Source organism: Equus quagga, chromosome 12, assembly GCF_021613505.1.
Source record: "Equus quagga isolate Etosha38 chromosome 12, UCLA_HA_Equagga_1.0, whole genome shotgun sequence".
In the NCBI taxonomy this organism is placed as follows: Eukaryota; Metazoa; Chordata; class Mammalia; order Perissodactyla; family Equidae; genus Equus; species Equus quagga.
In genome coordinates, this window is record NC_060278.1 from 1,650,881 (window position 1) to 1,666,250 (window position 15,370).

Genomic DNA, 15,370 nt, shown 5'->3' on the forward strand with positions numbered 1-15,370 from the left:
ATAGGGAAACTGAGGTCCCGAAAGAGGAGGTGCCTTGACTTGCCTAAGGTCTCACTACTAGTTTAGCGACAGAGGCGCGGAAGAAAACGAGGAAGGGAACTAATGTTTATCTAGCATGGCAATATGGAGGTGTCTGGCCAAAGGCTCTATAGACATTACTTCCTTTCATTCTTGACATCCACCTTTAACCTTTGCTGTCCCTCGGTCTTGCAGTAATGTTTATACATTTATTAGTCCATCTTTTAAAAAGCTCCATGATCTGAACTGTAGTAATGCCATTTGTCGGGTTAAGAGGTAGATGTCCTTGGAAAATATATGGCAGCAAAGTGCTGATGCTGACAAGATGAGAAAGGAAGTGTAAAAGGGAAGTTCTAAAGGATTGCAGCCGCACAGAGGCGGGTAGATAGCAAAAACACAAAATGATGCTGTTTGCTAAGGCAGCTCTGACCCCCTTGCTTCCCAGGAAAGTTCGACTGGGACATAACTGCAGGGCAGTGAATGTGTATACTCAGATTTCCGGGGCTGCAGTGTGTGGGCAAGATGGCTGAAGACGCGGTGAGCAGCTTCAGGGCTGTCTGTTCTGATTGCTGTTTTGTAATTTGTGCGCTGTAAGCGTCCAGTCACTGCACATACCCTCTCAGGCACGTTGTCATTTTTATTTAATCATGAAACTTCTAATATTTGTATTCATGATATAATTTGAAGAGCTTAAAAGGAGAGACAGCACGGCTGTCTGCAGGCTTCTTGCTCTGGTGGGTCATTGGGCATTGTTAACTGGGAGGAGCATCTGGAGGTGAAGATAGACATAACTGGGGGTAAGGGTAGCCACACATTCTTGCCAAAGGATGGGACCGCCACTGGTTTGCAGGGACTTTTCTGTCCCCCACCACACCACCCCCTCTTTGAAGTTCCTGCCATGTTCTCCTTAGGCATGCACCTGTTGGGTTTTTTCCCAGAGTGTGACTTTTGATCAACAGGCCTGGGGAGGAAAGCTGAGTGCTCCCCAGCCAGTGATTTACCTGGGTGCCAACACCGCCCCCCACACACACACACTCACACACACGCACACTTCAGAGTCCTCCAGGTAGAGCTGCACCTGCCTGACACACAGTGACATTTTAGGAAAGACTGCAGAAGCAATGTGATGCCAGAGTGATAATAGACGGTGTCGTTTATTGAACACCCGCTAGATGCTAGTATTTTTTACATCTAAGCCTACGCTGCTATCTCTCATTTTACAAATAAAGGCACTTTAATTCTGTAGTTAAAACTGTCTAAAGTCAGTCTACTGAGAAATGGCCTAACAGGATTTGAACTGGGGTTCTGCTCGCAAAGTCCATGAGGCGCCCTCGCAGATGCATTGATCCCGACCTCCAGGTGTCAGTGAACAGAGGGGAGCAGGGAGGCCGACTGGAATAATGAGAGAAGAAATCCACGAATGTTGTGAGTGGGAAAGAGACAAGTGTTGCTTCTCTCCTTTTTTCTGTTCTCTTTCTGAAGGAAGTTGGGAGTGGCTGCTTAGGACTAGTTCCAGACTTGAAGAAGAAGGGGAGCCTTGTTATTTCTGGGGGGCCCAGCCCTCCTGACCAGAGTGAGTAGACAGACAACAAGGTTGAGGAGAGGCGTTATGCGGAAATACCGTGAGCATTTAGCCGCAGCATCTCGGACCGTGTATCCCTTGGAAATCTGAATGCAGGGACGCTTCCTCAGTGTGGCTCTGGCCCAGGGCTGGGGCTGGAGGGCAGAGGGAAGGTGAGCGCCGCCACCCAAGGCCCTGTCCTCAAAACGTTCTGCCTTCCCAGAAGACACCCACCTGCATTTCCTCCTAACTCAGCCTGCTCCTTGAGCAGAAAGAAACACCTGGGAATTGTTTTCCTTCATCTTTCTTCACAATCACTATTTGAGGTTTTGGTTATTCTAAAGAGGTAAATATGGAACGTCCTTGAACTAGCTCAGGTGGGGCTCTTCAAACGTTTTTTAGCAATAGTAGCTGTTTTTTTAACAAAATTTTCAGTGGGACCACAATATTTAAAACATAAAAGCATGTCAGTATCAACTCAAATAATTTATAAGATCTACTTATAAAACAAAGCCGTGAGAATAAGCCACCTTCACTGAATCAGGGGGCGCATAATAGTCTTCCTTCAGCCACACTCACATCCATGAAATGTGAACCAGTCATCTGTACATCTCCCTGAGTCACTGAAAACACGGAGCCGGGCGAACCCAGGGCCCACGCCTTTGGTCAAAGACTGAGAATGGCTAGAGTGTCGGAAAACAAAACCTCCTCAGGGTGCATCTGCCCTTTCCTCATCGCCTGGTAGCCAGCTTCCTGTGTCAGCTACTCAGACGCTCGTGGGCAGTCTGGAGTAACCAGGACCTTTATTGTATCACCAGTGCTCTTCCTGTCTCCCTCTGGCTTTCCAGTGACTCCCCTCCAGGTTAGGCCTCCCTGTAGTACTCAGCACAAGTGTCCACGGTGCAACCAGCTATGGGGACGTTGCTTTGACAGCCTGTTGAGCTTGACTGGTGCAGGTGATTCATTTATGGATAAAACATTTGTTTTTCTTAGATTGGCACCTGAGATAACATCTGTTGCCAATCTTCTTTTTTTTTTAAGGTTTGATTTTTCCTTCTTCTCCCCAAAGCCCCCCAGTACATAGTTGTATATTTTCAGTTGTGAGTGCCTCTGGTTGTGCTCTGTGGGACACCACCTCAGCATGGCCTGATGAGCGGTGCCACGTCCACGCCCAGGATCCAAAGTGGTGAAACCCTGGGCCACCAAAGTGGAGCATGCGAACTTAAGCACTCGGCCACGGGACCGGCCCCTGATAGAACATTTCTTGAAAGTGAACTGAGCCAGGCACCTTGAGGATGCAAATATGGATAAGATAGAATTCTCACCCTGGAAAAACTCACAGTCCAGGAAGGTAAACAGTCAAACAATGATGAGATAAGAGGAATAAATATCATCTATTTAAATATCATTTAAGAATTATACCCAGAGATTCTATCAGAATGAAAATTCCCAGAAGCAATTAAAGAAGGCTAGTAGATTTAAACACCAGTGCCAAGTCTTTGGGACCAGAGTAACTGCCAGGAACATTGTGTCAAGAAGGATTCTGAGGTCATGTTCCAGCTCAGCGGGGAAGAATGCCGCCATGAAGAAAGGAGGTGGAGAAGGCAGCACTGGTGGCACACGTTTCCTCTCCATGAGTAAAACGCTTGTTCGTGGAGAGAATGATGAAGAGGGGACAGCCATAGTATCTAGGGATCTGGGCGAAGGCCCGTTTGCAAGCTGTTTTCTGTACCTCTCCACTGAAAATTTACCACTCATCCCTGGGCTAAATAGCCTTAAGAAATACTTTCTCTCTCTTGCCAGGACTCTATCTTTATCCCTCTTTGCTCACCAAGAAGAGAAATGGTAAATGCATCTGTGATCTCTGAGCACTAGCTTTTTTTTATGCTTTTTTTTTCTGAGGAAGATTAGCCCTGAACTAACATCTGCTGCCAGTCTTCCTCTTTTTTTTATGTGAGCTGCCGCAACAGCATGGCCACTGACAGACAAGTGGTGAAGGTCTGCGCCCGGGAACCAAACCCAGGCTGCCAAAGTGGAGCACGCCGAACTTAACCGCTAGGCCACAGGCTGGCCCCTAGGATGTACTTTTGACACGGCAAATTCCAGCATCTCACAGGGTCAGACTGGGAGAGGCTGCTGCTTCCCCACCCAGTGTCCATTCTCCCATCTCTCTTAGTACAGGGACCTCCATTTTGTTAGGACCAGCAGTATGCCCGCCTCACAGATGACAGCTGATCACATGACTAAGTCTGGCCAATAAGATGTGAGCATCATCTTCCAGGAAAGCTCTCTGAAGAGGTTTCCACTTGTCTGCTTCTTGAAATGTGGACATGATGGTTGCAATTCTAGCATGCACTTTTGAATGCCAGATGACCTTAAGATGGCAGCCAAGAACTAAGATCATGTTCCTCTACTCTTCTTTTACATGAGAGAAATAAACTATGTTGTATAAACCTGTTATTTTGAACTCCCAAGTCATATATAGCCAAACGTAATCCTGATCTTGCCAGGATTTGATATTTTTCTTTGATAGAGCTTTGCGTATTCATGTTGTCAGTTTTCACTGATCAACCCCCAGATCATAGGGACTCTGAGCTAGGGCCCTGGGGTGGCCGTATGTACGTGGCTCCCCTGGCAGAATCCAGGTTGGAATAGAAAGATGCAGTGGGCAGGCTCTGGAGCCAAGGCAGGATGTGGGTGGCAAAAGGAAGTTGTTCCTCCAAAAGGCAGCTTAGTCCCCATGGAAATTAAACAAATTAAATGCCTGATACAGTATTTTAACATAGCTCCTTCAGTATTCCCAGAACTAGAGCCCGAGGCTCCCAGAGAGGAAGCTCCGTGCGCACACCCTGCTGTACATGCTGAAGCTCCCCCAGATCCGGGAAACGGAGTCTGCTGTTCAGAACTTTGTCCTCAGGCTCTTGTCATGACTCCTCCCTGGCTGGACGGGGGTGGGAACATGGTGTCTGCCACTTAGACTCTTCCCGACGCAGGAAGGAGTCTTTCTAGTCCTAGACAGCTGGCGTTGGCGGCGTGCATGGGATCACTGGATGCCTCCCACGAGCCAGGCGCCTTCACCTGCCTTTATCTCAGTTAACTGGCCTCAGTCCAGGCCCGGTTCCCAACATGAAAAACCCAACGGCATTTTCAAAGGAAAACAAGGACGGTTGGTGAGCTGTGTTAACTCATTTCCTCTGCCTCACATTTTTGACCTCCCCGGAACTCCAAACACTGCAGCTATAACCCAGCCTTCAGTAGCCCCGGGTCCCCAGAGCAGCCAGGGAGGTCCTGCTCAAGTGCACAACCCCGTGCTGCCCCGCTCAAAACTGTCAGTGGCCTCTCATGGGTTTAGAATGAAAACTCCCCTCTGCTGGCGTCCCAGCCCGCTGCTGTCCAGCTGATGGGACTACCACAACTCGCGCTCGGGCCTGCCATTGCGGCCTCTCCCTTTCCTCCTGTGGCCCGATCCCCCGAAGCCCCCTCCTGCACCCGTGCCCCAGCTCCACAGGCCTTTAACCCCACTTATCATCCAAGGCCTAGCCGGAGCCAGGCCCTCAGGCTGGAGATGGTAAACTCACATGGATTTTATCTAAAGCCGTTTATCTCTTCCTACTTTTGTTGTTTTTGTGCATGAATTTGTTTTATCTAGCCTACTGCTCTGTCACCTCCTAACGGCACCCTGCCCGCATCCCTCTGCCGCAGCACTTGGCACCTGGGAGGCACCCAGGACTATTTGTCACCTGAACAAGAGGTTAGATGAGCACCTGAACAGGCTCCTTTTTTCACCCCTTCAGTCTTGTGGTATTTTTCGTTCTCTGCTTCCTTTATTTTTAGCAAGAAAGGACAGAGAATGAATTGGGGACAGGGGAGGATGGTCACTGGTGATGGTTGAAGAAAGCTAGAGTTTCACTGACAATCTCTTTTGTGATGTGTTGAAATATCTGAGGAAACATTTTTCTCATTATTCTTTACACTGTGAAGCTTTTGAGATTCATAAAGATCTGTTGACAATAAATAGTGTTTATTACCTTTTATGCTTTCTCTCGAACTTAATTAACCAGGAAAACAGCCCTTCTGAAATAGAGTGGCGCTTTTCAGAGCCTGGCTCTGACTGTATTAGGAAGAAAAACAGACTGAAAATATAATCCATCAAGTTGTCTGCATCAAAGGGGGAGGTCAGAGTCCCACAGCTTAGGTCGCTGTGCTTTATGTCTTTTTTTTAACCTGAAAGGACCCAAAACCAGAAGAAAAATGTATATGTCATGTACGTGTGTGTGTGGGGGTGTGTGTGTGGGCAACACATACATACGAAAAAGACACACTTGTTGAGTTGACGCATTTTGCCAGTTTGTCTGAATCAGGGTTTCTCAACCCCAGGGCAGTTTGCCTATGTCTAGAGACAGTTTTTACTGTTGCCACTGAGAAGGGGATGCGACTGCGTCTAGTGGGTAGAAGTTAGAGATGCTGCTAAACATCCTGCAGTGCACAGGACGGCCCCACACAGGAACTGCACAGCCCAGAATGGCACTAGTGCCAAGGCTGAGAAACCGTCTCACTCTGCCAGTTAGTCCCTTCAAATGTGTCATTCATTCTTTCCATCAGAGTATAGCCATCCTTATACTTTTCATAGCATCTGAAAGAAAATAGCAGCAATTACACTCTATCAAGAATTCATTGTCTAATTTAGCTTCCACTGAAAACTGTCTAAAAGGGAAAAGTAACACGTTTTCAAAAGAAAAAAAATTTTAATGTAAATCACTTCTTAAGATTAACTTCCTGCAAAAGGGCTTTTTAAACAATCATTCCAGCTCCACTTTTTCCACATCCCTCTAAGAATATATATGTGAGCCCAGAAATCTGCCCCGTTGCAGATAAGCAGGCCTATAACAGATTTTTTTTTTCTTTAAACTAAATGAGAATAAATCCGTTAAGAGCTTAGAAGGCAGAGAGCCTTTGAGAACTTGTTGAGACGATTGTGCAAGGCACAGAAGAACCACTGCCTTTATTCTAGTTAGAGTCAGCGATAAGGACATTTCCTTTATATTAGCTCTCCTTCACTATTTTGTTAATATTTCCCTTTTAGGGGAGAGTATCCTTTAATCATCTGAACATTTTCCATATTTTTTTCTTTTATAATAATGGGATCATACTATGTATCAAATGTGATAGCCTCTATTTTTTTCTATAGCATCATAAGTACTTCCCCATACCAGTTAACATTTTTAAAAACTATAAAGACTGAAAAATATATCATATAGATGTACCATAATTTATTTAACATTCCCTAATTATTGGGCATTTCATTTCTTTTTTTATATATTTTTTTTCTAAAGATTGGTACCTGAGCTAACAACTGTTGCCAATCTTCTTTTTTTTGTTTTCTGCTTTTTCTCCCCAAATCCCTCCAGTACATAGTTGTATATTCTAGTGTAGGTCCTTCTAGTTGTGGCATGTGGGACGCTGCTTCAGCATGGCTCGATGAGCGGTGCCATGTCCGTGCCCAGGATCCAAACCAGTGAAACCCTGGGCCCCCACAGCGGAGTGCGCGAACTTAATCACTCGACCACAGGGCCGGCCCCTGTTTCTTTTCAGTATAATAAAACAGTTCTAAGATGAGCATTTTTGTATACTGATCTTTTTCTGCATATGCTTATTTCCATAAAAGGAATTATTAAGATTGGAATTTGAGTGACTTTGACCAGATAGGAGCATTTTTAAATCTCTGGATAAATGTTACCATATAGTATTTTAGACAGTTTATACCATTTACACAAATAATTGTTTCCTTCTTGATGCTCCAAGCTCAGAGAGGAGCCTCTGGCTGTCCTCTGATCTGTAATTGGCTGAGTTCCCGCTGGCTCTAGCAGCATTTATACATAGCTATATGACAGCATTTCTCCGTACGTGTTATTGTCTACCCACATTTCTCCAAGTAAACTCTGAAATGGAAAGCAGAACTTGTCTTACTCCCTGTAGCCCCAGGACTGAGAACAGCAGTGCCTACCAGACACCCACCACCAAGAAGAGTAAGGCGTAACAGGCGCCCCGGCGTCTCCAGGTCGATCGCCAGAAGCAGTAATCGTCCCGACCTCAGCTTCGCTGTGGTGGACCAGAATAAAATTTTGCATTCCTGATGAGGGAAGCTGCATACGATTAGCTGTATTAATCTAAATCCAGCCCTGACGATTCTTTGGCGTTTTGTTTTTCCAAGTTCCAGATTGCTTCAGTGTGTCCTGTTACCATTTCTGTTTTTCATTTTGTCCAGCAAGTGGACTTATTGTGGGTAATACCTGCACGTTCCTTCATGATGATACCACCTGAGATGCTCAGGAGCCTGAGAAGTGACTGCATGACTGTTACAAAGCTCACAGAAACTTCTTCCTGTTGCTGAGTTCCTATCCTTCTGCATTTCCTGGGGACTGCAACTTGGCACAGTATATGACACTAAGTTTTAATGAATGTTGAATGGTCACCATGATAAATGCCAAGAAAAACAATGAGTAACGTAAAGAGGAAGTGACGATCTCTATCTGCCTTTAGCCCAGCTCCATTTTTACACCTCTTAGCATCAGCCCGGGGATGGGGTCTTCTGTCTGAAAACTAGATCTGTTCTGTCACATCTGACTAGCTCTTCTTGCTGTGGCACTGGGCTGGAGAGAGGCTGGTCAGAGCGGGCACCTCCCTCACTGGCGTGGCCTGAGGATGCACAGGTCCCCTTTGCTTGATGGTGACACCCTCGCTGCCTAACAAGGGGCCTGAAATTCCCAGTTGGCCATCCCTTGGGAATAAGGCCTTAAAATCTCATTTTGTCTTCGATAAGTGAGCTTTGAAATACTCAGACATTAAACTGAGACTGTTCCCTAACGGCACAGTGCCAGTTAGTGGACCTGATGAGCCGGAAGGATCGCCTCTCCAGGCGCTAAAGGAATGGTAGGACACAGTGCACGTCTTCACTCGGTCAGAGGGGCTGAGGAGAAGGAGCCCAGAGAGGGCAAGACCTGCTCTGGAGGGGTCCAGCCAGGAGCACTGTGGGGGCCTGGGGCTCCCGGAGGAGGACACCGGGCCCGCCATGACAGGGAGTCAGGTGAGTGCAGTCAAGTCTGTGCAGGGAAGCCTCATGCCTGGGACCCAAGACCCCACTACCTTCACCTGTTCCCAGAATGTGGAGTCACTGCTTAGCATTGGGGCCCTTCTGTGTGTAAAGCGCTAAACAGAGAGGGGCAGGCTGTGGTCCCCTGTGTTCCCTACTGTAAAGGGGCATGCTGTAGCATTGTGAATGGAGTGGAGAAAGGGCAAGACTTCTCGGGAAGGAAAAATACTTCCACTCTTGCTAACAGTTTCTCCACTCACAAATCTGTGTAGCTGATTAAAAAATATTTGAAAAGAAAATTAATATTCATAGACATTATTTTGGCAAGATATACTAAAAATTGCCATTTAATTTATGAGTAAAAAATTGAATGCAACCTAAATGTCCATGACGTGATGACTAGTTAAGTAAATTCTGCTGCATATGATGGAATTCAATGAAGTCATAAAAATAAAGACATACAGACATCTATACTTATTATTATAGAAAGCCATGAAATATTGTTGAGAAAAAAAGTGGGGCTTTTTGTTTTTTGGGCTTTTTTTGCTGAGGAAGATTAGCCCTCAGCTAACATCTCTTGCCAATCTTCCTCTTTTTGCTTGATATTGTAAAAGCCTAGTTATGAGTATTTTCTCTTATAACTCTTGTGTTTTGTGTCATAACTAAGAAACCTACTACTACCTCCAGGTCATGTAGATTTTCTCCTATGTTCTAGAAATTTTAAGTTACAAATTTTACCCTTTAGCTTGAGTATATGATCCAATTTGAGTTAATTTTGTATATAGAGTAAGATAAAAATCAAGCTTCCTTTTTTTCCCCATATGGATATCCGGTTTTTCCCGCACCATTTATTGAAAATATTATCTTTTCCCCGTTGAATAGCTGTGGCTCCTTTGTCAAAAATTATTTGACCATATATTTGTGGGTCCATTCTGGACTCTATTGGGTTCCACTGATCCAAATGTCTGCCCTATACTAATGTAGCTTTATAGTCAGTCTTGAATCTGATTAAGTATTGCAACTTTGTTCTTCTTTCTCAAAATTGTTTTGGTTATGCTAGGTCCTTTGTCTGTTTATATAAATATTAGAATAAGCTAAAAAGTGCCTGCTGGTATTTTGATTGGGATTGCATTGAATCTATGGAAGAATTTGGGGAAAATTGACATCATAACAATATTTAGTCTTCCAGTCAGGAACATGGTATATCTCTCCATTTATTTAGGTTTGGGGGTTTTTTTTCTTTCTTTTTTGATGAGGAAGACTGGCCCTGAGCTAAAAATCTGTTGCCAACCTTCCTCTTTTTGCTTGAGGAAGATTGCCCCTGAGCTAATATCTGCTCCAGTCTTCCTCTATTTTGTATGTGGGATGCTGCCACAGCATGGCTTGATGAGCAGCATACAAGTCCGCACCCGGGATCCAAACCTGCAAACCGTGGGCTGCTGAAGCAGAACACACAAACTTAACCCCTACACCACTGGGGTGACCCCTTATTTAGCTTTTCTTTAATTTTGTTCAGAAATACTTTGTAGTTTTAGTTGCATGTGTTAAATTTATCCCTAAGTACATAGTTCCTCATTGCGGTAATATAGTAAATGGGATTGTTTTATTTCAATTTCCAACTGCTCATTGCTAATATATAGAAAGACAGTAGATTTTTGTATGTTGTCCTTACACATGCTAATTTCACTTATGCAGTTTGCCTTTTTTTCTTTTTTTGAAGAAGAAGATTAGCCCTGAGCTAACATCCACCACCAATCTTCCTCTTTTTGCTGAGGAAGACTGGCCCTCAGCTAACATCCATGCTCATCTTCCTCTACTTTGTAGGTGGGATGCCTGCCATAGCATGGCCTGACAAGCGTTGCGTAGGTCTGCACCTGGGATCAGAACTGGTGAATCCCGGGCCACGGAAGCAGAACATGCAAGCTTAACCACTGTGCCACTGGGCTGGCCCCTGCAGTTTGCCTTTTTTATACATCTGTTAAATGGTTCTACATATACAATCATGTCATCTGCAGATAGGCCATTTTACTTCCTTTCAGCCTGTGTACCTTTTTTTTTCTTTCTTGCCTATTGTCCTGGCTAGGACCTCCAGTACAATGTTGAGTCGAAACCTCGAAACCATATATCTTTGCCTGATTTTCAGTCTTAGGGAAAGCATTCAGTCATTCACCATTCACACGTGATGTTAGTTTAAGGTTTTTCAGATACTCTTTACCAGGTTGACGAAGATCCTTCCCATTCCTAATTTGATAAGATTTTTTTGTATTACGGTGGGTATTGAATTTTTGTATACATTTTTGGGCATCTAATGAGAGGATCATATGGTTTTTCTCCTTTATTCAGTTAATATGGTGATAACTTTCAGTTTTTTAAAATGAAATCATAATTGTTTATAACATTGCGAAATTTCTGTTGTACATTATTATTTGTCGGTCACCATATATGTGCTCCTCTTCACTCCCTGTGCCCACTCCCCAACCCCCTTTCATCTGGTAACCACTAAACTGTTCTCTTTGTCCGTGTGTTAGTTTCTCTTCCACATATGAGTGAAATCATATGGTGTTTATTTTTCTCTGTCTGGCTTATTTTGCTTAACATAATACCCTCAAGGTCCATCCATGTTGTTGCAAACGGGATGACTTTGTCTTTTTTATGGCTGAGTAATATTCCATTGTATATATATATACCATGTCTTCTTTAGCCAGTCACCAGTTGATGTGCACTTGGGTTACTTCTACATCTTGGCTATTGTGAATAATGCTGCAATGGACATGGGGGTGCATAAGTCTCTTTGAATTGTTGATTTCAAGTTTTTTGGATAAATACCCAGTAGGAGGATAGCTGAGTCATATGGTAGTTCTATTTTTAATTCTTTGAGAAATCTCCATACTGTTTTCCATAGTGGCTGCACCAGTTTGCCTTCCCACCAGCAGTGTATGAGTGTTCCCTTCTGTCCACATCCTCTGCAACATTTGTTCTTTTTTGTCTTGGTGGTTGTAGCCGTTCTAACAGGTATAAGTTGATATCTTAGTGTAGTTTTGATTTGCGTTTCCCTAATGATTAGTGATGTTGAACATCTTTTCATGTGCCTAATGACCATCTGTATATCTTCTTTGGAAAAGTGTCTGTTCATCTCCTCTGCCCATTTTTTGATCAGGTTGTTTTTTTGTTGTTCAGTTCTTTGAGTTCTTTATATATTTTGGAGATTAAGCCCTTGTCAGATATAGGATTTGTAAATATTTTCTCACAGTTGGTGGGTTGTCTTTTCATTCTGTTCCTGGTTTCCTTTGCCATGCGGAGGGATTTTAGTCTGTTTTAGTCCCAATTGTTTATTTTTCCTTTTGTTTCCGTTGTCCAAGTAGACATGGTATTCAAAAGGGTCCTTCTAAGACCAATGTCAAAGAGTGTACTGCCTATATTTTCTTCTAGGAGTTTTATGGTTTCAGCTCTTACCTTCAAGTCTTTGATTCATTTTGAGTTAATTTTTGTGCATGGTGTAAGAAAATGGTCCACTTAAATTCTTTTGCATGTGGCTGTCCAGTTTTCCCAACACCAGTTATTGAAGGGACTTTCCTTCCTCCATTGTGTGTTCTTAGCTCTTTTGTCAAAGATTACCTGTCTGTAAATGTGTGGGTTTAGCTTTCAATTCTGTTCCATTGATCTGTGTGTGTGTGTTTTTTACCAGTGACATGCTGTTTTGATTACCAAATCTTCATAGTATATTTTGAAGTCAGGGATTGTGACGCCTCTAGCTTCGTTCATTTTTCTCAGGATTGCTTTAGCTATTTGGGGTCTTTTGTTGCCCCATATCAATTTTAGGATTCTTTGTTCTATTTCTGTGAAGAATGTCACTGGGATTCTGATTGAGATTGCATTCAATCTCCAGACTGCTTTAGGTAGTACGGACATTTTAACAGTGTTTATTCTTCTGATCCATGAGCATGGAATATCTTTCCATTTCTTTATGTCAACATCGATTTCTTTCAGTAAAGTGTTATAGTTTTCATTCTATAGGTCTTTCACCTCCTTGGTTAGATTTATTCCTAGATATTTTATTCTTTTTGTTGCAATTGTAAATGGGATTGTATTCTTGAGTTCTCTTTCTGTTATTTCATTATTAGTGTATAGAAATGCAACTGATTTTTGTAAGTTGATTTTGTACCATGAAGCTTTGCTGTAGTTGTTGTAGTTGGTATTGCTATGAATTTCCTTCTTAGGATTGCTTCGACTGCATCCCACAAGTTGGTATGGTGTATTTTCATTCTCATTTGTCTCCAGATATTTTTTGACTTCTCCTTTAATTTCTTCAATGATCCATTGGTTGTTCAGAAGCATGTTGCTTAGTCTCCATATATTTGTTACTTTCCCAGCTTTTTTCTTGTAGTTACTTTCTAGTTTCATGGCACTATGGTCGGGAAAGCTGCTTGACATGCTTTCAATCTTCTTAAATTTATTGAGGCTTGCCCTGTTTCCTGACATATGTTCTATCATTGAGAATGTTCCATGTATACTTGAGAAGAATGTGTATTCTGCTGTTTCTGGATGGAGTGTTCCATATATATCTATAAAGTCCATCTGGTCTGGTTTTTCCTTTAAATCCACTATTTCCTTGTGGACTTTCTGTCTGGATGATCTGTCTGTATATGTAAGTGGAGTATTTAGGTCCCCTACTATTATTGCGTTGTTGTTAATATCTCCTTTTAGGTTTGTTAATAGTTGCTTTATGTACTTTGGTGCTCCTATGTTGGGTGAATATGCATTTATAAGTGTTATGTCTTCTTGGTAGAGTGTCCCCTTTATCATTATATACTGCCCCTCTTTGTCTCTCTTTACCTGTTTTGTCTTGAAATCTACTTTGTCTGATATAAGTATGGCAACACCTGCTTTCTGTTGTTTGTCACTGGCTTGGAGTATCGTCTTCCATCCCTTCACTCTCAGCCTGTGTTTGTCTTTAGAGCTGAGATGTGTTTCCTGGAGGCAGCATATTGTTGGGTCTTGTTCTTTAATCCATCCAGCCACTCTGTCTTTTGATTGGAGAATTCAATCCATTTACATTTAACGTGTTTGGTAAATGAAGGCTTAAAGCTGCGATTTTATTGCTCATTTTCTAGTTCTTCTGCCTTTCCCTTGTTTTTCATCCCATGTATATTGGATTACCAGTTCAATTTGGTAGTTCTCTATGATGGTTTTCCTAGTTTTCTCTTTATTTATCATTTGTGTCTCTGTTTTGATTATTTGTTTAGTGGTTACCATGAGGTTTGTATATAAAGTCTCATAGATGCCATAGTCCATTTTCTGATAGCCTCTTATTTCCTTAGACTAAGCCAATTCCATCTCTTTCCTCTTCTCCTTCTAAATTATTATTGTCACAACTTATTCTCTCTTGTGTTGTGAGTTTGTGCTTAAAATGATGAGATTATATTTATTTTTTATATATTTATTTTTTATGTTTTCTCTTCCTTTATCTTTAATGTTATAATTAAGTTTTTGCTAACCTGTTCTGATAGAGAGCTGCAATTTTCCAATTTTGTCTACCTGTTTATCTCCTTGCTCAAGGCTTTGTAGACCCTTTCTTTTTTTTTTTTCTTCAGATATGAAGGCCTTCTTGAACATTTCTTATAGGGGGAGTTCTTGTGGCAATGAACTCCCTTAGCTTTTGTTTATCTTGGAAAGTTTTTATTTCTCCATCATATCTGAAGGATAGTTTGACTGAATAGAGTATTCTTGACTGAAAGTTTTCGTCTTTCAAAATTTTGAATATATCATTCCACTATCTCCCAGCCTGTAAGGTGTTTCTGCTGAGAAATCCACTAAAACCCTGATAGGGGTTCCTTTGTAGATTATTCTCTTCGGCCTTGCTCCCCTTCATATTTTTTCTTTGTCTTTGACTTTTCCAGCTTTACTGCTATATGCCTTGGAGTAGGTCTCTTAACATTGTTGTAATTAGGATTTCTAATAACTTCTTTCACTTATATTTCCAGCTCTTTCCCCAGTTTGGTAAGTTCTCAGCTATTATTTCTTTGAACAAGCTTTCTGCTCCATTCTCTTTCTCTTCTCCCTCTGGAATACCTATAATCCTTATGTTGCATTTCCTAATTGAGTTGGCTATTTCTTGGAGAATTTCTTTACTTCTTTTTAGTCTTAGTTTTCTCCCCTCCTCTGTCTGAAGCATTTCTATATTTCTGTCCTCCAAGCTGCTAATTCCATCCTCCATATTATCAGCTCTGTTATTCAGGGAATCCAGGTTTTTCTTTACCTCAACCATTGTGTTTTTCATCTCCAACATTTCTGATTGGTTTTTCTTTATAGTTTCAATCTCCGTTGTGAAGAAGTTCCTAATTTCATTGAACTGTCTTTCTGTATTTTCTTGTAACTCATTGAGTTATTTTATGATAGCTATTTTGAATTCTCTGTCATTTAGATTATAAGTTTCTGTGCCTTCAGGATTGATTTCTGGGTGCTTGTCATTTTCCTTCTGTTCTGGAGTATTAATGTATTTCTTCATACTGTTTGATGGCGTGTCTTTGTGCCTCCACATAGTGACAGTATTTGGTCACAGCTTCCACCTGCCACCACCAGGTGGGGGTCAAGAGCTGTGTATTCCGAGCCTACTGCAGTCCGCGGCTTGCTTGCTCATAGCTGCTGCTCTCCTATCCTATGGGTAGGCACTCTGGCCAACCAGCTGAGCTGGAGCACTGGGT